The following is a 23,907-nucleotide window of genomic DNA, read 5'->3' as shown; positions in this document are numbered from 1 at the left end:
CTCTTAGAGGCATCTTCTGCTGAACTACTGTGAGAAAAAAAAAATCAACTGTTTTTCCCAGTGCAGATATGTGCCTCCGCACCCAGCTTTCCCCCAACAATGTTTTAAAACACTGCACAACAGACAGAGAAAGCAGGAATGTGAACCACGGGAGTGGTAATTATTGGCAAACGCAGGTGTCTGAGCAGAGGGAACGGAGGGGAGTGAAACACAAATCCTTCCGCCTCATTAGGTTTCTAAAAATATTCTCAAAATACAAAAGCATGGGTGCTGTACAAATGAATGAGAAATTTAATCAAAGGGGTTTTTGTGAATCTTGACCACAGCCCAGACACAAATAATTTTGAAGATTAAAAAAAAAAAAGCGGGGGGGGGGACACACAAAAAGATGTTATGTTATGAACCAGGCCAGAGAAATTGAACCAAACAAAAGAGCGAGGGCAGATATATAGATATAGATATAGATATAGATATAGATATACATACATATATATATGCCAGGAAATATAGAGTAGAAATAACAGGCACCCTGGGGCCACGAACAGACCCAAAGGCTTCTCTTCTGAACTAGGTGTTAATTCATGTTGAATTTGATTCCCATGGGACTCAGGAGGGAAGAAATGAACAGAACATGGGCATCCAAGCAAACACCAAAAGGAGGTGCCCCTCCATCGCCTACTGTACTGAGGTGGCCAGCCTAGGACTAACTGGAATCCACATAGGACGCCTTCTGGCTCCCATTGGTCAGTGGACCAAACTCATCTTGCATGGGTTGTCTTCAAGTAGGTGTTGCTCCAGCCGGAAGAGAGAGGATGCAGCCACGGTTTTAGTTACATCCCTAGATGCCTGTCACCTTGTCTCTGTCACAAAGAGACAGTGAAATTTGCAGAGGGCAAGTACCACAAGGAAAAGCAAAGTATCCAAACAGTCAAACTTATGTTACTTTAAAAGCTGGAGCTAAAGTTCTTGATTTGTGTAAGTTTTTAATCTAATGATCTATACTAAGCATGCTATGGAAGGAAAGGGGAAGAGTCAAAGTTACATTTCTTCGCCCAAAAGCATCTGTCCTAACGGTGGCCAAAATCAATCAGAAATAGCCTGCCAACTCCTCCTTTTGATACCAGCGCCTCCGTCTTTCGTAATTCACAGCACACATATGAGCCTCGCCTGGCCAGTGACTCCCCTGATCCTCATCTCAGCAAGTGATCTGGATTAGGTCCACGACCCAGGCAACAATCAACAGCTCACAAAGAAGTGTGGATCCAGCCGTTGCTTCCTGTGCAGGATTGCTAAGAGGCACTCCCCTGGAGAAAGCCTGTCTGAGAGCAAACCCAGATGAGAACTGGCAGTCTGTGGCCAAAAACAGGGCGGCAGAGCTCGGTCACCCTGAGCCTTCTCTACCTGAAGCGAAGCCTACAGTGAATTTTCTAGCAACAGAAACCGAAAGCTTTTGTTATTGTTCTGATTCTAAATGGGTGTCTTTCATTTACAAACAAATGGCCTCTGACATTATTGCTTCCTCATTCCTTTCAAAACTTTTAAAGCATCAATTCTTCATCCACATAGCCCACCCTTGATGATAAACATAAATAATAAAAATAAAACAGACAGAAGTCTTTTGAAATGGAACACTCTGAAAAATCAATATCAAATAAGTTCGTCTTGTGTTAGCTTCTGAACGTAAAGAGTTTTCCAGGAGCTGGATTATTTCCTCACTCAGAGAGAAATGTCAGGGGCTGGAGAGATGGCTCAGTGGTTAAGAACACTGGCTCCTCTCCCAGAAGACCTGGGTTCAAGTCCCAGCCTCCACATGGCAGCTCACAACTGTCTGTAACTCCAGCTCCAGGGGACCTGACTCCCTCTCCTGGCCTCTGACAGGCGCTTAATTACGTGGTGCACAGATATACTTTCAGGAAGATACACATATGCATAAAGTTTAAAATTTTGAAAAGGAAAATGTCCTTGGTATGGGTGAATATTCATGCCCGGTTCTATTCCCAAGTTGCTTCGGGTTTGGGAACCTGAAAGTCTACCTCCTCGGTTCAGCAATGGTGGCTATGGGAAGTTCACTGGATGAAGTCAGCGGGCTCTGCTGGCTGCATTCACTTCTCTCTTGACTTTGCCGTCTTTGATGGAAAGGAGGTGCACTCACAAGAATGTGCTGGAATTCAAAGCACCTCTTTGGCCCGTCTCCCCCCTGAACCTGGCCAGTCACATGGGCAAGCCTGCTGCAAGTCCTGCTGCCTTTGTCCTCGGAGTCTGTGTGTTTGCAGTGCGTCTGTGCTACAAAAGCCTCTTCGGGCTAGAGAGCACAGATATCTGCATTAACAGCCTCTGCACAGAACACACCAGCACCTCTGTCTCTGCTGACCCTGCCCTGGGCACACGCAGGAGAGTTCATATCTGATTGGCTCCCAAATGACCTGTGTGGGGTGGTGCTATGCTGAGCCTGAACCACAGTGAAATCATTGGCCTATACTCAGTTATACATAGGGCACGGGACTGGACGTCAAGGATGTAGTTCAGCCTACCAGGGAATGGCTTGAATAAGCCACCTCTTCTTTCAGAGGTTCAGTTTTCTTCTCTTAACATGGGGATGGGGACAAACAGATCAGTGATTGTCACTGTAGGTCAGGATCCGGATGGTGGGTAGTAAAGTCGACTTGATGAACCAGGACCAACTTTACAGGCAGATGACGCTGGGGCAGAGACAGAGAGCACACAGATGACCCCAGAGCAACTTGAATCACCAGAAAGGACAGCAATGAGGAAAGTCACGTGATGGACTTACATCCAAGACAATGGGACCCAGTTGATGAAATTCCTCATGCCTGGAACTTAGAAACAGCAAACCCAGCACTCCTGGATTATAACCTCAAGGAGAAAACCGACACCCATGTGTCCCCACTGATGTGTGGTACGTACTGAGAGATGGAATAGATAAGTAAATAGGAGAGAGAAGTCTTCCATACAGACAAATGCCAGGACATTTTGCCAGATCCTCCACCCTCTGGGAGACAGCACAGGTCTCTGCTGCCTCGGGATGCACCAGACACAGAAACACAAGTCATGGTGGCACATAACCTCGACAGGGCCACATGAGAAAGCCACTTGCCCTCTGGGAGCCTTCATCCTCAAACATGTAAGCATCACCAAAACCACTGGCAGCCAACCTGTGGAACACAGGCCACCACTCTCAAGGCTTGGAGGGTGGGTGGTGGGAGCTGTTTGGTTATGAAAACAGAGCCTTTGTGTGTGGATCTTTTTGAAAGGATTTCCAAGAGTAGATGCTCGGGCTTGCCCTTCCACAGTGTGAGGGTGCAGTGAGGCCACATCAGATGGCAGCATCTTGATCCTGGGTATCCCGGCCTCCCAAAATTATACAAGGATAAACCTCTCCTCTTTATAAATAAGCTAATCTCTGTGTGTGCTCCATGTACGTGTTTGTGTGCATGTATACAGACGTGTGTGCACACATGTGTACAGCTCAGATTGCTCTCCATCTTAGTTTGGAGTTCGTGGATTCAGCCAGGATGGATGACCAATAAGTCCCAGAGATCTGCCCGTCTCTCCTCCGAAGCTTTGAGGCTACAGGCATGTATCATTGCACACAGTTTTTACAAAGGTAAACACCTATACAAAATTTAAAGTAACCAAATAAATAGATGACCTAAGGATTTTCCAGTTATACCAGCACCAAACACACTAGGACAGCTGAGAACTCTATCAGCCAAGAGGAGCCCAGCCTGGGAGACGTAGCAATTTAGTGCAAATGGAAGCCTGGTAGGAACGTGAGAACAGCACAGGCCATTTTCAGTATTACCATGAGAGCACCAGCTCACTGTTTGATAAATGGAGTGCGCTAACATTCACATCTTACTACCCAGAGAAACTTGGTTGGGGCAGATAAGAACCCTCTGCACTATGGTCACAGCTTTTCTGTTGTTCGTAATGCTTCTAAAGTTGAAAGTGACTTTTTTGGTGTCAGAAGAGTATGAGTGACGCACGCAAACATGGGTAAGGTCTGCATGTTTGCAGAGCAAGTGAGTTCCAAGTCTTCCTGGGCTGACGGGCTGTGTGGAAGAAAGGACAAAGTCCACACCCCAAATCTCAGCACAGCCATTCACCCCCAGGGTGAGTCATTCATCTGTCCTCAAGCCAATTTTGCTCACCTGTTCCACGAAGGCAATACCCATCCTGTCTCAGGGTTATTATGAATAGCTGTGTGTCTTAATTAGTTTTTATTGCCATGATCTAACACCACGGCCAAAAGCTACTCAGGAAGGAAGGAATTCATTTCGGCTTACATTTCCACATTCTATTCCCTTAGCAGAGGAAGTCAGGGCAGAAACTCAAAGCAGGAACCAACCCAGATGGAGGCAGGAGCTGATACAGAGACCATGGAGAAACCCTGCTCACTGGCTTGCTCCCCACGGCTTGCTCAGCCTGCTTTCTTACACCATCCAGGAGCACGGGTTCTGGGGTGGCAGTGCCCTCAGTGTGGCTGGGTCCACCCAAATCACTCATCAATCAGGAAAATGTCCCCACAGACTTGCCCACCGGCTGACCTGGCGGGGCATTTCCTCAGATGAGGTTATTTGTTCCTGAATGCCTCCAGCCTGTGTCAGAAAACTAGCCAGCACACTGATGCCCAGGGGAGGCCAGCCCCTTTCTGAATGAATAGGGAGGAGGATGGAAAGGGGCGGGGGAGGGGGTGTAAAGTAAATAAATTAATCAGAAAAAAAAAAACTTAGCCAGCACACGGTTAATACGGGGGTGTTGGGGAGAACACAACACAACTTCAAAGGCAGAAAAGGTCCCTTAGTCCCTGGGCACATTTGCTCTCCAGCTCTTACATTCTTTCTGTCCCCTCTTTGGCAATGATCCCTGAGCCTTGGAGGGGGTTGACTGTGGATGCCCACTGAAGGCTAAAGAATAAGCCACCCTATCACAGTGACAGTCACCTGATCTCAGGAGCGTCCCCAGTGGTTACCGGTTGAGGCTGGTTACAGCCGTGATCTATGGGCACAAATACACATGCTTAGAAGGCGATTTGACAGGCACATCACATCCATCTAGAAAACCCATAGAAGTAGCTTCCCCACTGGGGTCTATGACCTCCCCAGGCACAGGTTTGGTTCTGGCTTACAGGTCTAAGCTTGAGTCCTGTCTTGTGGACTTACATCCAATCAGAAGGCTGTTGGTTTCTCTCACCCACGATAGCTGAGCTACTACTGCAGAAGCAGACATACCCCGCCATGCATGTCAGTATATTAACACGCGGTTCATAGCCAAGCAGGAACCGGGGTAACAGGTCTCCACCAGCAACCTGCACGGCCCCCTCTGGCACTCTAAAAGCCAGCCAGCAGGGTGGGAATTTCCAGCTCATTCCCAGCTGAATTTCTCCGTGTCCTATAGTCAAGGTATGGACATGTAATATCTTTAGCAATAGGGTCTTACCATCTAGTCTGGCATATAACCAACAGCAGTAGCAATAGCCTTTATGGTTTGTGGGACCTCAGGGACCTCCCTGGCCAACAGCTCACCCGGAGATAGCCCACCCCTGGCATCAAGATTATCATTCAATAACCGTATGGCTTCTGGGAGTGTCCTTTCCCACCCATGTAGGGTACACCTTTTACATTTTTTTTTTTTTGAGACAGGGTTTCTCCGTAGCTTTTTGGTTCCTGTCCTGGAACTAGCTCTGTAGACCAGGCTGGCCTCGAACTCACAGAGATCCACCTGCCTCTGCCTCCCGAGTGCTGGGATTAAAGGCGTGCGCCACCACCGCCTGGCTGGGTACACCTTTTAGATTTAAACTCTGTAGCTATTGTTTTTAGGTTTTTGTTGTTGTTGGGTTTTTTTTTTTTTTTTTTTTTTTTTTGGTTTCTCGAGACAGAGTTTCTCTGTAGTTTTGGTGCCTGTCCCGGAACTAGCTCTTGTAGACCAGGCTGGCCTCGAACTCCCAGAGATCCGCCTGCCTCTGCCTCCCGAGTGCTGGGATTAAAGGCGTGCGCCACCACCGCCCGGCTGTAGCTGTAGCTATTGTTTTAACAACCCATTTCTCCTTTTAATTAACCCAGTCCACGTAGGACTATAAGGTAGGTGGAAGCAGCATTGTACCTGGTTGTCTCGCCAAGGGCTTTCCAAAGCTGCAAAACACTCAGAGACTAACATTATGTCCACACAACAAAACCTTTTCCAGAGCCTGGGCAGAACAAGGATGTTTCTCCCGAACCACCATTTCATAACAAAGACAAGCTTGGTGAGGCTTTCTCAAAGCTTGTTCTCAGCAAGGGTCTGGCCATCCCAGAAGCTCACAACTAAGACGTTACTAACATGCGACATAAGCAAGGTCTAATACAGAATGGAAAGTTTCCATTCATTGTATCAATTGTATCTATGAGTATCACTTGCTTTCGCCACAGATCAAGGCTGAGCCCAAGCAGGGGTAGGAGGTGCTGTCTTAAATAGGCCTCTGCCATTTTAGCCTTCCCTCTGAGCCATTGTGTTTCCATACCCTGCAGCTCTTCCTGGGAACCACCCTACATTCCCCACACCTGATAAACTCAGTGGACCTGACTACACCTTCTCAGACTTACTTGGGGCCAAAGGTGAATGTGGCCCTGCTGTACCTGTTGACTCCCTGGGACACAGTGGCCCTGGACTGGCACTATGGCTGTAGCCTCCGCAGTCACCAAACCTGGCTGTTGGGGAGTTCCTGGCTGAACAAACCATCTCCATGCCTAGCATAACCTTTAGCAGGAAGAAGACATATCCCCCTTAGTCTGGGGTTGGAGGAGGGGTGGGATTGCCACCCCTGGGACAGGCTTAATCATCTGTATTTAATCAAGGACACCTCTGTGAACTACTCCTCAGGCAGAGGCTCCTTAGCATACAGTGTGGCTTTTTATCACCTTTTTCCTCAGGAACTCCCGCTCCACACAAATCCTGCCACATTTGTCTTTGAGAAGCCCAGACAGACCTCTTCCCTGCCTTTACCCTTTAACTATCTCCTCTCGGTTGTTCTACCCCTTTCTGAATTCTTTTTACATGCTGGTCTAGGTCACTGAGATCTGCTAAAGCCCTTCCTGCTCTATAAAGGTCTTGCCCCACCAAAGGACTCGGCAAAGCCGCTCAAGCTCCATACGAGTCTTGACGTCCCTGCAGGATCAGCCTTTTCTTTAACTCCTCTGTGAACATGGTTCTATCAGACTCAGTGAACTTGGCTTCAAACACAGCTTCTGTTATTCCTAGTTCCCTCAATAGCATCTGTCCTCCTCTATGGTCCTCTAGTTACTGATATTTATGGGGACTTCAGACAGAGATAGCCAAGCGTTCCTAGGGGCTCTGATAAGCCAGTCTGTCAGGGACTGATTTCCCTCATCCAGTTTCAGGTTATGCAGCCTCTGCCCTAAGGAGAGATGGTTTCCTGCCTCCACAGCAGCCAGACTGATTGCATCCACTCCCATGTCCCAGGCCTCACAAGCTAAGCTGAGATAGGTTCTCTCACTATTAAGTCTCCCTAGATTCCAGAAGTTCAAGTGCTGAGTGTTTCTTGATCACACTAGGTTCTTGTCTTAGCCCTGGTTAAAGCCCCCATCTGCACAACAGATTACGCATTTTTCCTCTTTTTATATTGCCTGAAGGTTGGACTTGAGGGGTATCTTTAATGGCTTTTACTACCTCTCTTTCATTCTCTTCTCCGTCTAATTCAGTTGCCAATGGGAGGCTAACACAGAGGATACTAGCTATACCGCCCTTTCCTGTTGCAATTGGTCCTTTGTACAAACAAGGTCCTGCTCAGCTGCCATCACAGCCCTCAGATGCATTGCTTACACACAACAGAGGCCAGGCAACCTCTGCCGCTGCCTCCCTACAGTCTCAAAGAACATAAAACTTCCTCTAAATGTTTAACTGTTTTCAGAGCATCTCCCTATTCACATTGAGTGGACCCCACAACCCAGCAGGAATGCCAGGGAATGCCTGGGAATCCTCCCACAAACCCTTCTAATTCTGACGGTTCAGCCTTAGTTAAAAGTCTCACTAGCCATAGCAAGAACCACGCAATCGCTGTCTTAGCACACGGGTACAGGAGCACACACCATACAGGAGATGACAACTGTATCGGCACTTCCTCCGTGGGCACTCCCATTTCAGGCTTCTCAGCCTTGGCAACGTGCCTCACTATCCTTATCCAGGACCAGACACTCACTCCTCCCCAGCTCATCTTTGGTTCTATCAGGTCCCTGTTCAGGTGCCAATTATGGTTCCTGTCCCACTAAATCCGAAAGTCAGAGGTGGGGACCATTGTTTGACAGAACTTTTCCTGGGGAGACACAGCACGTGTCCGCTCATCCCAGACAGGAATCCCATAACAGACCAAAGTCTAACTTGGTGGACTAATGAGTTTTATTGGGGTTACTTACAGGAGCAGAAATGACTCAAAGACAGCTGTGTCATCAAGACCCATCCCAGTATGGGTGACAGTTCATAAAAGCTGGGAAGCCTGGAACTTATTGCACAGCCTGCAGGCAACTCAACAGATTGGAATTCCTTTCCAAGTGACTCTGGTCTAAACTTCCAGGCAGCTGGTCTGGTCTCAGGGTCTACTTTGCAGCTCAGTTCCATTTCTGTCTGAGAGGGACTCCCAGCTTTAATTGCTTACTCTCACAGGGAGGGGCCTAGCAAATCTGGTCAGCTTCAGGGACTTCCTGAAGCTAGTTGAGTTGTTCACCGTTGACTTGAGCTTGCTGCAGGGCAGAATGTTTCAATCTCAGACGAAACCGTTACACAACAGGGTCCCACAATCAATATTTGAATTAGGCATTCCAGTATTGCTGGGACTTAAAAGCATCGTACCCACAAAACCGGTTCCTAGCCACATACTCCCTTCCTCTGGCTGGGTTCTTTGCCCAGTTTACAATCACCAAGTTCTTGTTGCCTAAGGCTCTTTCACACAGTTGGCTAAGGAAAAGCAGTGCTCAGTACCTACTGGGATGTGGGCGGGACCATGACTTGTTAAACCTCAGTGGATGCTAATCAGCCACAGTCAGAACCATATCCATACCTCCTGGCGCATGGATAGCCTGGGACACCTGGCAGTGACAAAGAGTCTCAGCATCTGTTATAGCCCCACATCATATTTTACAGAGGAAATTCAAATTCTGTCCTCATCCCAGCCTTGATTAACCAAAGTGTCATCTGTGGCTTAGAAAAGGCAGCTATCTTAGGCAAGCGTCCACCTACATCTTATCTGCATTATGAAAATAAGTCCAGCAGATGCTAGAGAAGCAAAGAGAACCCAGGGGCCTAGTCAAGGACTGAAATATGAAGAACTGAAAGTCACAAACAAACCCCAAAGCTCTTTTAGCCCTGGGACCAAAGACTAGAAAAACAGGAATTTCCAGTCAGGAGTAGGCTACCTTCAGTTTTGTACCAAGAAGTCCTTGCACGCAGTCCTTTTTCTGAATCTTGTTTCGGCTACAACCTTTAGGCTTTCTCTCTGACCCCTTATTACTGGTATGACCCCTTAATGACACATGTACACGCTTAAGATCACACTGGGATATGGAGCCTAAGTGGGCCAAGATTTACACTATGCGCGTATGCTATAGCGTATGTCCCTTTCCTACGGACAGGGGCAGTGAGAGTCTGTAAATGTGGATACAACTTAACTTACCCAACACAGTTCATAAACAAACTATGCACGGAAACCTGTCAACAAATCGCCATTCACCAAACTTTGCTTATTCCCATGTGGAATGTTCCAGAGAAAAAGTCTCCCTTCCATAAGTTACTCTCAGATACAAAGACAAATAAATAGACTGCCACATAGACAGATAAAGCTTCCATCAAACACCAAGTGACTGGCTGAGTGTGCTGGCGTACATCTTTAATCCCAGCACTCAGAAGGCAAGGGCAGATGGATCTCTGTGATTTATAGGACCAGACTGATTTGTAGGGTCATAATGAGTTCCAGGCCAGCCCAGGCTACTTAGTGAGACCCTGTCTCAAACAAATAACACAACACCAAGAGACAAGATTTGTCCAAGCCATCCTTTGTAGAAGGAGCTGCTGGCTGCTTCCCGCCGCCCGGCTCCTGCACGGCTAGCTTTACCCGAAATAACAACACACAAACTGTATTCATTTAAACACTGCCTGGCCCATTATATCTAGCCTCTTCTTGGCTAACTCTCACATCTCGACTAACCCATTTCTAATAATCTGTGTAGCACCACGAGGCGGTAGTTTACCGGGAAGGATTCTAGCCTACGTCCATCTTGGGCCAGAGCTTCATCGCATCTGGCTCAGAGAGGAGAGGCATGGCGATTGCCTCACTTCCTCCCAGCATTCTGTTCTGTTTACTCCGCCTACCTAATTTTCTGTCCTATCAAGGGCCAAGGCAGTTTCTTTATCAAGCAATGAAATCAACTCAAAACAGAAGACTCCCACATCAATCCTTTGTTCCATGGGCCATTGCATCATCTAGCTCACATTTTATGATTTTTCTGCCTCCTACAGTCTCTCTTCCCCACAGTGGACAGACGAGAAGTCCCCCAGAAATGTACTGTTTAACCTTTATATCTGACAGCCAGTCTTATGGGTGAACACATAATCCCCTGTCCAGAAACATATGGAGGGTCTCCAGCTGGCAGAGAATCCAGCCATGCATACCCTGGGGTTCCTTTCAATTCCTCCCTTCCAGCTACAAAAGCTAACTCACTGTCCACTGTGGCTCGTCGCTCTTTTCACCTGACACGTCTTTCTCACCCCTTATTTCCCGTTTTTTGAAATTGCACCCTGCTCCGAGGCCCTATGCGATCAGCATCCACTCCAGCAGATCTGTCCTGTTTAGAATTACTCTCCTTGACTCAAGGAGTATCGTGGAAACATAATCCATCTAGAAGGAGGCTAACAGGATTAAATGTGGTGACGCTACTTCAGTAAATACAGACAGCTGCCTCTCCTTTTTTAGGAGCTACTCCATAAAGGGAATGACTATCATCACGCTGTTGGGCTTTATCCTTCCCCTACCCACCTTTGGGTTCATAATCCCAAGGTCCCATCATGCATCCTCCTTTCTTTCCTGGGACCTGCCTGAGGGTGTATAGGTTGATGGCGCTTAGAAACCTCCTCAGTTGTCAGTAATATCCACTGAACTGCTGAGCTTGATACGATCACTGGCTTTGCCTCTCTCTCAAGTTGCTACTGGACATTTCCATGCTGAAAAGGCCTCCAGCTAGGTGTGATTCAACCAGAAGCATCCTTTCCCCTAAGTGATAAAACCAGAAGCACCCTTTCCCCTAAGGGAGTTTCTCTCCTTTCCCTGACAGGAACTGGGCATCATAAGTAACACAGACAGGTGGAACTGAGAGTCTGCTGGTACTTTCTGGTTACTTTGTATACTCATTTCAAAATAAGTAACAAATTTACTTGCACTAAAATACAGAAGATACAATTCCAGTCCCACCACCATCATCCCCGTTTCCTACTGCCCATTCCTGGGGGAACGTGGCATTAGCAATCTCTTGTGTATCCCTCAAAATATTTTATATTTGTGCATACATAGGGAGTAAAAGTAAATGCTTACCAAGCGGCTCTCTGGAAAAAAAAAAACCCTGATGTGCCAAGCTTGTTGATTTCCATGGGGTACCTACTCCCACCGTGACTGATGCACGCATCAGCACAAGTCATTAGCAAGGACCTGGGAGGAGACATACGTGCCCTAGGGACTGACTGTGTGCTATCAGCTTTGTGTATGTGCACATGTGTAAATGTATGTATACATATCTGCATCGGCACATATGAAATATACTACATAGGCATGTATTTTTACTCAATAGATAAGATGCAATCCCTTTGTTGGATAGTCTATGTATAGCACGCATCTATGTATTCTACTTGTTGCTTGAATCATAACTTAAGGGGAAGGCTTATGCTTTCATTAGTCCCACGAAATTCCCAGAGTGGCAACTGCTAATTCAGAGAATGCATATACTTGTGATTTTGACAGATCCTGGAATGGAGACCAGTTCAAACTTCCACCCAGTATTTGAGTAATTATTTCCTCAGATCCTCACCAGTGCTACCATGTTGTCTGGCATGTGGAAACCTGGCATGTGGGGAAGAGCACATTATTAAGGTTTTCATTTGCATTTCTTTTTTGTGAATGCGATTAAAGTTTTAGTATGTTTAGGAGTCATCTCTGTACTCTCCAGAGTAACTAACCTTTCTCTCTATATACTGATAAAAGCACATCTGTGGAGTATAAAGTATTACTGCTTCCCTAAACTTGTTTTTAGTGTCTTTTGACATAACTGAGAAGATTTGGTCTTGCGAAAATGATTTGCATTCAGATAGATGAGCCTTCTATTTGATAGCTTCTGAGTTTGTGTCGTATCTGGGAAGAATTGTCCATCTCCACTAACTACTAAAGTGGGAGTCTACCTCATTTCTTAGTTGTCTTAATGTTAAATTTTTGCTCCATCTGGAACTTATTTTGGTAGAAGATAGAACATAGATTCCAGCTTTACTATTTCCCAAAAACCATCTTTGCTTTCTCGTTCAACCTCCACTACCAGCCCCTACCCCCAGGCACTATCATACTAATTTTAGAAGTATTTTGATAACATTTCTCCACTCTTCTTCTCTTGTGACCACCAGGTATCTTTGGTCCCAGCCTCTGACCTCTACCAGACCAAATGCTTTCCTCCAACACACAACTCCCCCAGTAACTAGACGCCATTGCTGTCTGTTCTTTGTGGTCATCAAGACCTTAGATGGCAGCATGGGTCCTTCTTTAGTGACTCCGAAGCTCCAGAGGAAACAAGGCTGCTATGTCTACATATACAAGAAACCAGCTTAAAGCTGTTTTGAACCTGTGAGAACAAAACCAAGTAGGCTTCCACATTAGGCTTTCAAGACTTCAAAGGGTCTATGATGTTCATCTTCATTGTTGGCTTGGTTGGATTGGGAGTCACTTAGAAGACATACTTCTTTATTTTTGACATACTTTTTTTTTTATTTTTATAGAGCTATATATTTTTCTCTGTTCCTGCTCCCTTCCCTCCTTCTACCCTCCCCTTCTACCCTCTCCCACGGTCCCCATGCTCCCAATTTACTCAAGAGATCTTGTCTTTTTCTACATCCCATGTACATTAGATCTATGTATGTCTCTCTTAGGGTCCTCTTTGTTGTCTAGGTTCTCTGGGATTGTGAATTATAGACTGGGTTTTTTTTGTTTATTTTAGTTTTTTTTTTTGCTTTATGTCTAAAAGTCACTTATGAGTGATTACATATGATATTTGTCTTTCTGGGTCTGGGTTACCTCACTCAATATGATGTCTTCTAGATCCATCCATGTATGCAAATTTCAAGATGTCATTATTTTTTTCTGCTGTGTAGTACTCCATTGTGTAAATGTACCACATTTTCCTTATCCATTCTTCATTCGAGGGGCATTTAGGTTGTTTCCAAGTTCTGGCTATGACAAACAATGCTGCTATGAACATAGTTGAGTACATGTCCTTGTGGTATGATTAAGTATCCTTTAAGTATATACCCAAAAGTGGTATTGCTGTGTCTTGAGGCAGGTTAAATCCTAATTTTCTAAGAAACTGCCATACTGATATCCAAAGGGGCTGTACCAGTTTGCACTCCCACCAGCAATGCAGGAGTGTTCCCTTTACCCCACAACCTCTCCAGCATAAGTTATCATCAGTGTTTTTGATCTTGGCCATTCTGACAGGTATAAGATGGAATCTCAGAGTTGTTTTGATTTGCATTTCTCTGATGGCTAAGGATGTTGAGCATTTCCTTAAGAGTCTTTCAGCTATTTTAGCTTCCTCTGTTGAGAGTTCTATGTTTAGATCTGTTCTCCATTTTTTTTATTGGATTATTTATTGTTTTGATGACCAATTTCTTGAGTTCTTTGTATATTTTGGAGATCAGCTCTGTCTGATGTGGGGTCAGTGAAGATCTTTTCCATTCCGTAGGCTGTCGTTTTGTCTTGTTAACCGTGTCCTTTGCTTTACAGAAGCTTCTCAGTTTCAGGAGGAGGAGACGTACATCTCTACCTGTCTGTGAGGGCATTTCTGGAGAGGTTTGACTGAAGACAGAAAGACCTAGTCTAAATGTGGGCAACACTATCTTATGCCTGGGATCCAGAATAAATAAAAAGGAGAACATGAGCTGAGAACCACCATCTACTCCTCTCTGCCTCCTGACTGTTGCTACACGACCAGCACGCTCCCACAGCCCTGCCTTCCCCAAGTTGATGAACTATAACCCTAAACCAGCAGCCAAAACAAACCCTTCCTACCTTAACTTCCTTCTGGCCAGGCCTTGTGTCACAGCAATGAGAAAAGTAACTAACACATACCCTGAACTCAGCTCAGACCCTGGACAAATGAGCTACACTGGAATGAGAGCCAGCAACTGGTTTTCCGCTCCTGTGAGGACTGCATCAGCCTCTAGGTCGTTAGACCATGTTCAGATTCAGTTACAAAGGTTACTGAAGCTCAACTTTGGACTCAGTCCCCACTAGCAAGTAAACAAATCCACGTGCAGCATCAGAGAGAGAAACTCCAACCCTGCTCACCGCTTCCACTTGGCCTCCTGCAACCTGAAAGACACAAAAGGGCAGGACTTTGCACATCTCCTGCTCCCAGGAGAATTCCCCAGCCACAGTCTCTTTTCTCTTCCTAGTTCAGATCTTTGCAGCCTGAATCATGACCCACAGGAAAACAGAACTTTTCTCCCCAGGGTCCCAATTAAAATCCAGACTCTTTCCCTTTGAGCCACATATCACCATGGTAATTAATGAATTCTCTGTCTACATCCTCTTCTGGACTGTAAAGTCGTGAAGGTGGATTCTACCGCTAATTCCCCCACCACATCCTGTTTCCAGACCGGTCTTGGAAACAGTCTGGTACTCGGAATGAAATTGATAAATGCTTATGAAATGAATGAACATAAAATCTTAACTTCATGCTTTAAGTCTAGAGAGGCACTTACGTCGAGTTTATTGACCCTGGTGAAATTAAGGTAAGGCTACATAGGTTATTTAGTGTTTGCCTCTAAATTTCACTGATGATTCGGGAAGGAGAGTTTGTCTTAGAAGACTTAAACTTTAATTTAAATGTCTTATGAATATTGGAATACTTGACAGACGCACAGGACACAGGATTGGAAATCTTGACTACACCAGGCTTTAATACATGAGGGGAGAAATGTGGTATTTGAACCAAAAAAAGGAGTGGGGGAGAATAAGATAACAAACTACAGATATTGAGAGTCTGCGATCCTCTCCTGGTTCCTGGTTCCCCATTAGGAAGCACAGCAACTGGACTTGAAGCTGCGATTTTCCTGTTCATGGCCACTCTCAGCAGGGGGATGACTCCTGTAGGGGTGTTCATCCTGCCCACACCTCCTCCAAGAACTGAGAGCACCACCTCCCCTCTCATCCCATGAGTAAACAGGCAGTGACAGTTTCCATCCACGTACATTTTGTAGGAAGGAAACCAATTTCCCAACTTTAAATCTGCATGCCATTATCCTATAACATTATATTCTGCTCTTGCTCGGTAGGGCAGGTTCCGGAAAAATCAACTCGGGAGAATAAATCATGTGATCAGAAACTGTGATGTCACCAGTTGTGTGCTTAGGTTCTTCCAAAATGAAGAAAATAGCTCATCAACTTCAAAGGAATCTGGTAAATAGCCAAAGAAGCAATTCTAGCCTCTCGGGCTGCTAATCCAAGCTCTGTGAAAGAATTCTCAATTTTTTGGCTGAGAGTAGAAGGTCAGACTGCCTGCCGGAGGCCTCTGCAAAGCCCCTGGAAATGAATCTGTAATCCCCAAACTTTCCAAAATGAGGGGTTTTCACAAATATATTTCATTCTATGTTTTTTTTAAAACTTCTGATATCTCTGGATTTTCTTATTATTATATTAATATATATGTTCAAACATAAAAAGTACATAGCTATATTGTCCAACAGACTACATAGCTATATATGTAATTTTAACTTAAGTCATAATTAAAAAGAACAAAAAAAATGGATAAGATAATTTTTGAATCTACGTCCTAATATGTCTGGAATATTACCATTTTGCATGTAAGCAATAAAAATGTTTCTGAGATATTTTTTACATTCTTTCATGTTCTGTCGTCGGAACTCAGTAGGCACTTTAAACACACAGCACACCTTGGTAAGGAATAGCCACAACTTAAGGGCCCAGTAACCACATATGACCAAGGGCAGCCCAGTGGACAGTGCAGACACAAAGCCCACCCCCAGAAGCACGGCGTTCAGCTTCAGTAGCCGTCAATCACTCGCTGGCCACCTCATTTTCTCTACACTTCCTCCTGACCCAAATGCTAAGGCTTATAGTATTGAATCCATGTTCACATCTTCTTGATTAGCTCTCTCTCTTAACCATTGGCCTTTCAAGTTGCTATCTAAAAATCAAGCTGAGGTTTGTAAGTGGTGGAACAAGTGTTGTACCCCAGTGGCAGTACCCCAAAGGTCCTGGGGGAGGTCCCCAGCACCACAGGAAGAAATCAAGATACTCTGAAGACCCCAACATGACAGTTTCAGTAAAATACGTTATCATCCGGATGCTTCTCCCCATCCATCTCATGTACACAGGGTAGCACCAAGATGCAAAGGGCATTGCCACTGAGTTACTAGATGGCCTGGAACTCACCAAAATCTGCCTGCCTCTACCTCCTGAGCACTGGGATTAAAGGTATTATGCCTAACCTCAATATGGTATGTTTAAGCAGTGAGGAAAAAACATGAAGTACTGATTCCTGGCATCCCAGGGATGAACCTTGAAAACAGAATCCTGGATGAAAGTCATCAGACACAAAAGGTCACAGGTTGTGTGTCTTCCATTACAGAACAGGAGAGTTCACACAGATACAAAATAGGGGTAGTAAAGTGTCCTAAAATTAATTATGGTGATGGTCGCGCAACTATGTGCATATACTAAGAACCAGTGGTAGTGTATTATGTACCTTAAATGGATGAACTGTATGATGTATGAATTATGGTTGTATGATACATGATTTCTTAGTTAGCACTTCTACTGCTGTGAAGAGACACTATGACCATGGCAACCCTTATAAAGAAAACACATTTAATTGGGGCTGGCTTACAGTTCATTGGTTTAGTCCATTTTTGTCATGGTGGGAAGCATGGTGCCATGCAGGCAGGCATGGTGGCGAAGAAGAAGCTGAGAGTTCTACATCTTGATCGGCAGGCAGCGAGAAGAGAGAGACACTGGGCCTGGCTTGAGCTTCTGAAACCCCAAAGACCACTCCCAGAGACACACTTCCTCCAAACAAAGCCACATCTACTCCAACGAGACCACATCTAACGGTGCCACTGTGGGCCTATGAGGGCCATTTTTATCCAAACCACCACACACGAAATATGCCTCCACCGTGGTTGTTTTAAAAAGTAGTGGCCAAATACGCTTCATACATACAATGTGTTTATACTATATTATCCAGATGCAATACAAAATGACAAAACTGCTTAAAAGAATGACAATAAACTCCAGCCACCAACTCTCCTCCCTCCGAGTCACCTGATCCAGACACTTTAAGCCAGAAAACTTTATTTGGGGATCCCTGAATTGTTGTAATTAAAGCCACATGAGAAACAGTGGTTTAGATCAAGACTTCAGACAAGTGACAAAGATTCATACAACAGAATGGTAATGGCTGTGGTGCATGATGAGAAGGTAACCGTTTTCCAACTCCAACTTGGAGGAGGCAGAGGAAGGCTTCTTGGAAGCTGTGCCCACACTGAAGTGGGACCCATGACTAAGCATGAGGAGGGTGAACACAGATGAGCAGGGATGACTGTGACAAATAATACAAAAGATCCCTTTCCTGTGTGGCCCTAGTGGTGCGGTGCTGTCACTCGGTAGTGCAAGTGATGATTGGTGAGCTAGAAGGTCAGACAGGAGCTGGACCTGATCCTGAGGGACCTCAGAAATATTATTAGACTCTGAAGTATTCTTTGATAATACAAAACAGCTATAAAGTGAATGTGTGTGTGTGCATGTGTGTGCATGCATATGGAAGCCAGGAGATAACCTAAGATGTCATCCCTCAGGTGCTACCCCCTCCTTTCTTCATAGGGCCTCTCACTTGGAGATCAACAAGAAAGGTAGGCTACCCAACAAGTCCCAGGATTCAATTGTCTCCGCCTCCCCAGTGCTAGGATTACAAGCACCAGCCACTGCACCCAGTGTTCTGGGAATCAAACTGAGGTCCTGGTGGCTGCAAGGCAAGTGTTCTGTCAAGTGAGTCATCCCACAGACCCTGTAATAGACTTTTAATAACAATAGCATTAGGACAAACATGAAAAAATGGTATATATCACATACATGGAATTTATCCTACAGTGTCTGTTATATATAAAAATTTATGATCCCCCTGTGGCCTTAAAGGGGGTTGTTCATGCAGGTGCTTCCAGGGATTTCATTAGCTGTTCTGTTGCTTCAGCATAAACTTACAAAGGCATTAAAATATTATGGATCAAACACTAGAAAATAGGACTGGGCAGCATGGCTCATGCCTGTAATCCTAGCACTTAGCAAGAAGAGGCAGGAAAATGATTAATTTCAGCCTGGAGCCATATAACAACCCTTATATTTTAAAAAAAAACAAAAACAAAACACTAGAAAACAAAATGACACACTCCAGCTGCTTTTTAAAAACATAATACAATGTAACCAAATATAATTGTATAATATTCTTTTTCAATTCAGTGTTTTTTTGTCAATAGGACACCAGATCCTTAGGCAAGAATAAAAATAAGAAGAATCCACTCACCTTGCCTTCAAGACATTTAAAATCTGGGAAAGGGGACTGGGGAGACGGCTCAGGCGGTAAAGTGCTTGCTACGTGAACATGAAGTCATGAATTAGGGTCCCCAGAACCCACAGCAACCTCAGCACCAAGAGAGACAGATATGTGCATGCATGTGTGCCTGCATGAACACACGTAAATATTCCACACATGCACACAATAATAATATAAATAAAGTCAAGAGGGGGCAATACAGTTAAATATAAAGACTGGGCCAGAAAGCAAGGGAACAGGAAGGCCAGGAGATATAAAAAGACCCAGAGTACAGAAAGGAAAGGAATCAACAGCGAACTCAGTGATCAGAACTAGGAGCTCATTCACACTTTAAAAAAAAAAGAAAATGTTTTGATAAGGCTAGTCGGGGTGGCATGGGCTTTGACCCCAGCATTCACCAGATAGAGGTAGGTGGAACACTATGAGTTTGAAGTCACCCTGGACTACACAAAGAGTTCTGGGCCAGCCAAGAGATGCATAGTTAAACCTTATCTTGTTTCAGGTTGTGTTTCTTATGTGCTCTGACAGTTTGGGTTCACAGAGATTATGTGGCTGGAAGTAGTTTCTGAGCTGAGCCTTAAAAGATCTAGGTTCTTCCAGAGCAGGAGGGAGAGAGCGCTGAAGGCAACAGGCATGCATGGGCAAGACCAGACAGACACTCTGGTGACAAGGTCCAGGTCGCCAGCACACAGGTCAGGAATGCTGAAGCGAAAGCCAAGGCAGAACCTACCATCCCAAACCCTGAGTTAGCCAGGGAGTCTACAGTAAGTGGGTAGGGAAAGAGGGCTGGGGTTTGACTCTCGGTTCCAACGTTTATTAGAAGGAAATTGAACTGAGCATTTCCTAGACTCCCTTGTCACTGAGGTATAACTCACCTGCTTTGATGTGGCTTTTAGGATGGAGAGAGGTGATGCACGGCCAGCACCTCTACATGACAATACTCTCTGCATCCAGGAGCAAAGCTGCTTCTCTAACATTGCTCATAACTATAAAAGCCTTCCAAGAATTTTTAACACTACAATAATGACAGTTCTTCAAGAACCTGCTTCACTGGACATGGCAGAAAGGAGAGAGGAAGGAAAATCCATTTGTAGGCCATGTTAGGGCAGAGTGAAATCCCTGAACTAAGGCGCTGCAGGGACTGGACAAAGCCCAAGATACTGAGACCAGGGTGGAGGAAGGCAGGAATGTGATCTGAGCAGTTGTAACTGAGAGGGCAAAACAGAAGCTTCTAGAGAAGGCCGGAGAGCTGATGACTATGTGGGTCTAGACAGAATGGGGGTTTGCAGGAAACTGTACAGCTCTCAGTGATGAATGGGAAGCGCGTTCAGCTGTACAACTCCCACAGTCCCCGACACCTCACACCCCCTCACTTCCAGGGGCATTCTAATCCAGTCCTCCCCAGAGCTCTCCAAGTAGAAATGTCAATTAAGAAAAGGTAGTCCTGCCAAGAAGCTCATTATAAAAACAAATGACGGGTTATCCAGACCCTCATGCAGGGAGAAGCACCACACGCCTGCCCTCTTCTTAGCCACTGACCCCTTAGGAACCAATCATACCTTTTCTTTTAGAACCTCTCCATGCCCTCAGTTTCATGCAAGGGATAGAAGGCGCAGAAATGCCTTTCGTTTTACAGAAAAGTCGCCGCAACGCCAGCTGGACTGAGTGATCTCTGCGTCTGGGAGGAAAGGAACTGCCCAACTTTCCAGCCCTTTCCAAGTAAGATGGACAGCATCGCACCTTGAGCTCATTGACCACAGTGGGGAAGAGCAGCCTGACTTCTGTTTGGATCTGGTTGAAATGAAGATTTCCTTCCCTCCCCTATTAAAAGGCCCTGATCGACCAGGCCCACAAACCCTACACTCACCCACAAAAACCAATGGCAGTGAGAGCCTCGACCATTCAGAAGCAGTGCACCTGGAGTGCCTGTTGCCGGCACCGCAGCGCCTACGCCTGGTCTCAGATAGCACTGGAGCATTTTACCAGTGAGCTGCCTCACTGGGTTAACACTGGTTAAATAGAGAGACGGGAGACATCAGAGTATAGTGGAAGGAGCTAAGGGTTTAGAGTCAGAAAGATAATGAGGAGCTCTGGGAGTTACTACGGACCCCGGGCAAATTCGTGAACTCGGCTGCAGTTTCCTCGGGTGGTGAAGCCTGTCACGATGGCGAAGATCAGGACATAAAACACCCTGTGCACTCTGGTAGTATCTGGCCTATAACTATTCGTCATTACTGAAAACAGATCTCAGGGATAAGACAGCAACTCTTTTAGATGAGCGACATCTCCATTGGTTGTAAAAGTGGAAATCACATTTTCACCTCTTAGAAGTAACCTAACACAAGAGAAAAACAGGCTAGAACCATGGTGCTAGAATCATGTTTGCCTTGGGGCAAGTAGTTAACCCACTTGAGCCTGAATCCAATTCCTTAAAAAATGTCTAGCTGTCTAGCTTGGATCAGGTTCGGTGAGTAAAAGGCAGTTTGTTAGCAAGCCTGATTGCTGGAGTTTGATCCCTGGACCCCACAGTGGAGAGAGAACTCACTACTAAAGTCCTCTAAACACTAATCTGCACGCACAAACACAGGTTTGTGAGCACACACAAAAACACCTAAAAAAGAGACTTAAAAAACAATCTAGCTAATCAGACTACTGTTAAGTTAATGAGGCATCTATACAAAGTTCCCAGTCAACACCTCGATGGTTGCCAGTGGGTGCTCAACAGCAGTAGATGTTGCCAGTTATTAATTTTACAAATAAATAAGGAAAAAGAGGAAAATCAACTGTGAAATGAACATTCTCACAATCGTGAGGAAGTTTACATTGGCTCATTCCATAAACGTGTATTGTGACCCTGCCTTGTGGTCGGCTGCGGTCTTAACACTGAGGCTAGAATGAGGAACAGGCCCAAGCCTCCACTTTCCAAGGACTTGCATGCATCCTAGTGGCAGAATGAGGCAGGCAGTGGGAAACACAAGATCATCCCAGGCAGCTTTAAGCTCTGTGAAAAGCCCCAAACAGGACAACGTGGAGTTGATGGACAAGATGAACGTTTAGCTTGGAAGCACTGCCGTCTGCCTGATGGTTCTCGGTAGCCAAAAGGAGGTCCTCTTTGTAGGATACTTTGAGTGTGGAATGTGAATGGCCAAAAATCAGACCTATGCTTACCTGTCTCTGAAATTCATCTTTTGGCAGCTACAGTGTAAAATACAGTACCCAAATGTCCTCATCCAGAAATCAGAAGCTTAGGACACTGTGACATCCAAGGGGACTCAAATGCCCCCAGACACAAGGTGACAGACAACTTTACATCTCTCCCAGCCCAACAGTCAGGAAGGCAGGCTGGTTCAGAAGTGTCTGAAGGACACAATGCAAGGCCACGGGTGATGGAGGCAGCAAACGCCCGCTGGGCTCCTGAAGCCCCAAGGGGAGAGTGTTCTCGGTCTCCAGTGCTGACACGGTGGGGCTTCGCGACCTGGCTGGGGGAGACCAGAGAGCAAGGTGCCAGCACCGCCCGGTCCCAGCTCGCGGATGTGGTAAAACCTCCCTCCTGGCCCAATTAAGCAGGTTTCCCATGCCTTCCACCTCGGCACAAAACCAGACTGTGCCCGGGTCAGCTCCATCGCACAGCATCCTCCTGCACCCGCACGCGCTCCTGTGCTCCGCTCCTTCTCCCGGTCCATCCCGACCGGGCTGTCACTCCAGGGGCACAGCTCCACCAGAGTGCTTCCTCTCAGAAAACAGGCGCCGACCCCGTAAGCGACCTCCGAGTCTCAGGGCTGCCCGGTGGACCGGGACTTCCCGGGAGCAGCTCAGACATACTCCGGACCCTAGACTGGCAGCATGCCTGAACCTTCCCCGGAGCCTCCAGCACATCTCAATCCCAGCCCAGCGGACGCCCTGCTGCTCACCTGAGCTTTCCGCAGCTGGAGACGCTGCTTGGTTCCGCGGTGGAGGTTTCAGACCGGGAAGGAGGCAAACCCGGTTTCTCGGGTCCCTGCAAGGCTCAGCCGACGGCAGTTCCAGCACCAGCCGCAGGAGACTGGGGCGCCGAGCGCCACTCGCCGACAGATGGTGGGCGGAAGCCTGCCCTGCTCACCGGCTCTCCTGGCGCGGGGGTCCCTGGTCCTCTGCCACTGACCGGCGTGCGATCCCGGTACCAGTTTCTCAGTACTTTGCCCAGAACTTTAGGGCGCGCGCCGCGGAGTGATTAGCTGAAGAGCTGGAGCGAGGGGAGGGAGCTAGGAGGAGGAACCTGAGCCTTCCCTGGGGGCGGAGCAACATGGGGGGGTGCAGCAGAGTGGCTCCCACTCCCACCAATCAGGAGTCATCCGGGGAAAGGTGGTGGGACGCTGCACTTGGAAGCTGCCGGCGGATTCCGTGACGCCACCCCGGGTTCAGGGCGCGTAGAGGAGCCGAGGGTGGCGGTGGGTGTGGCTGGGCGGGGCAGCAGCTCCCGGCAACCCTGGGCAGTGTGCGCCCTGCCGGCTCTCAGTAAATGTTTATTGAATGACTAGGAGGGAGGTAAGGTCCGCGCTGGAGGAGCTGTTTTAAGAAGATTCCAGGGGACTAATGTAGTCCAACAGGGGAGGATCATTTGACCATTGAAAAGCGTGAGGTTAAATAAGAGGGAAATAAGTGGCGAGTCGAGGGAGTTTAGGCACACGATGTCTGGGAGAAGAATTGGTGTGGAGACTAGGTTCCGACACTGGGGATGCAACCTCCAGAAGCAGTTGGGTAGATTGGTGCGGGGGCACAGTGGAGCGGGAAGGGCAAAAGGGTTATTTTGTTCGTACAGTCCCCGTACAAAAGCCAGGAAAGAAAATGCAATGTAGTTGGCGGTTAAAACGCAGGAGCCTCTGGCTAGATGGCCAGACCCATCCGACTTCACAGCCCACTTGCTACTATCCTAGCTTGGATGCCAGCCACTGATAATTAGAGGTCAATTTGCAGACCGCACATGAGTCCAGCGCCTCAGGTGGCGCGGTGGGCAGGGGATGATGAATGCCAGAAGCAGATGCGA

General features: G+C 46.6%; 1 protein-coding gene across 5 annotated transcripts in view; it reads right to left on the bottom strand.

Moving 5' to 3' along the window:
* The window catches only part of Osbpl3 (oxysterol binding protein like 3), a 176,727-nt gene extending 153,622 nt beyond the window's left edge, over positions 1 to 23,105 (bottom strand). For all 5 annotated transcript variants that reach the window (XM_057766014.1, XM_057766005.1, XM_057766032.1 and 2 more), the window contains exon 1: positions 22,796 to 23,105. The gene's annotated coding sequence lies outside the window, so the exon portion shown is untranslated. The remainder of the gene's footprint in view (positions 1 to 22,795) is intronic.
* Positions 23,106 to 23,907: the final 802 nt, after the last annotated feature.

The sequence above is a fragment of the Chionomys nivalis genome, chromosome 1 (assembly GCF_950005125.1).
Source record: "Chionomys nivalis chromosome 1, mChiNiv1.1, whole genome shotgun sequence".
NCBI lineage: Eukaryota > Metazoa > Chordata > Mammalia > Rodentia > Cricetidae > Chionomys > Chionomys nivalis.
This window is presented reverse-complemented; position numbering and strand designations above follow the sequence as displayed.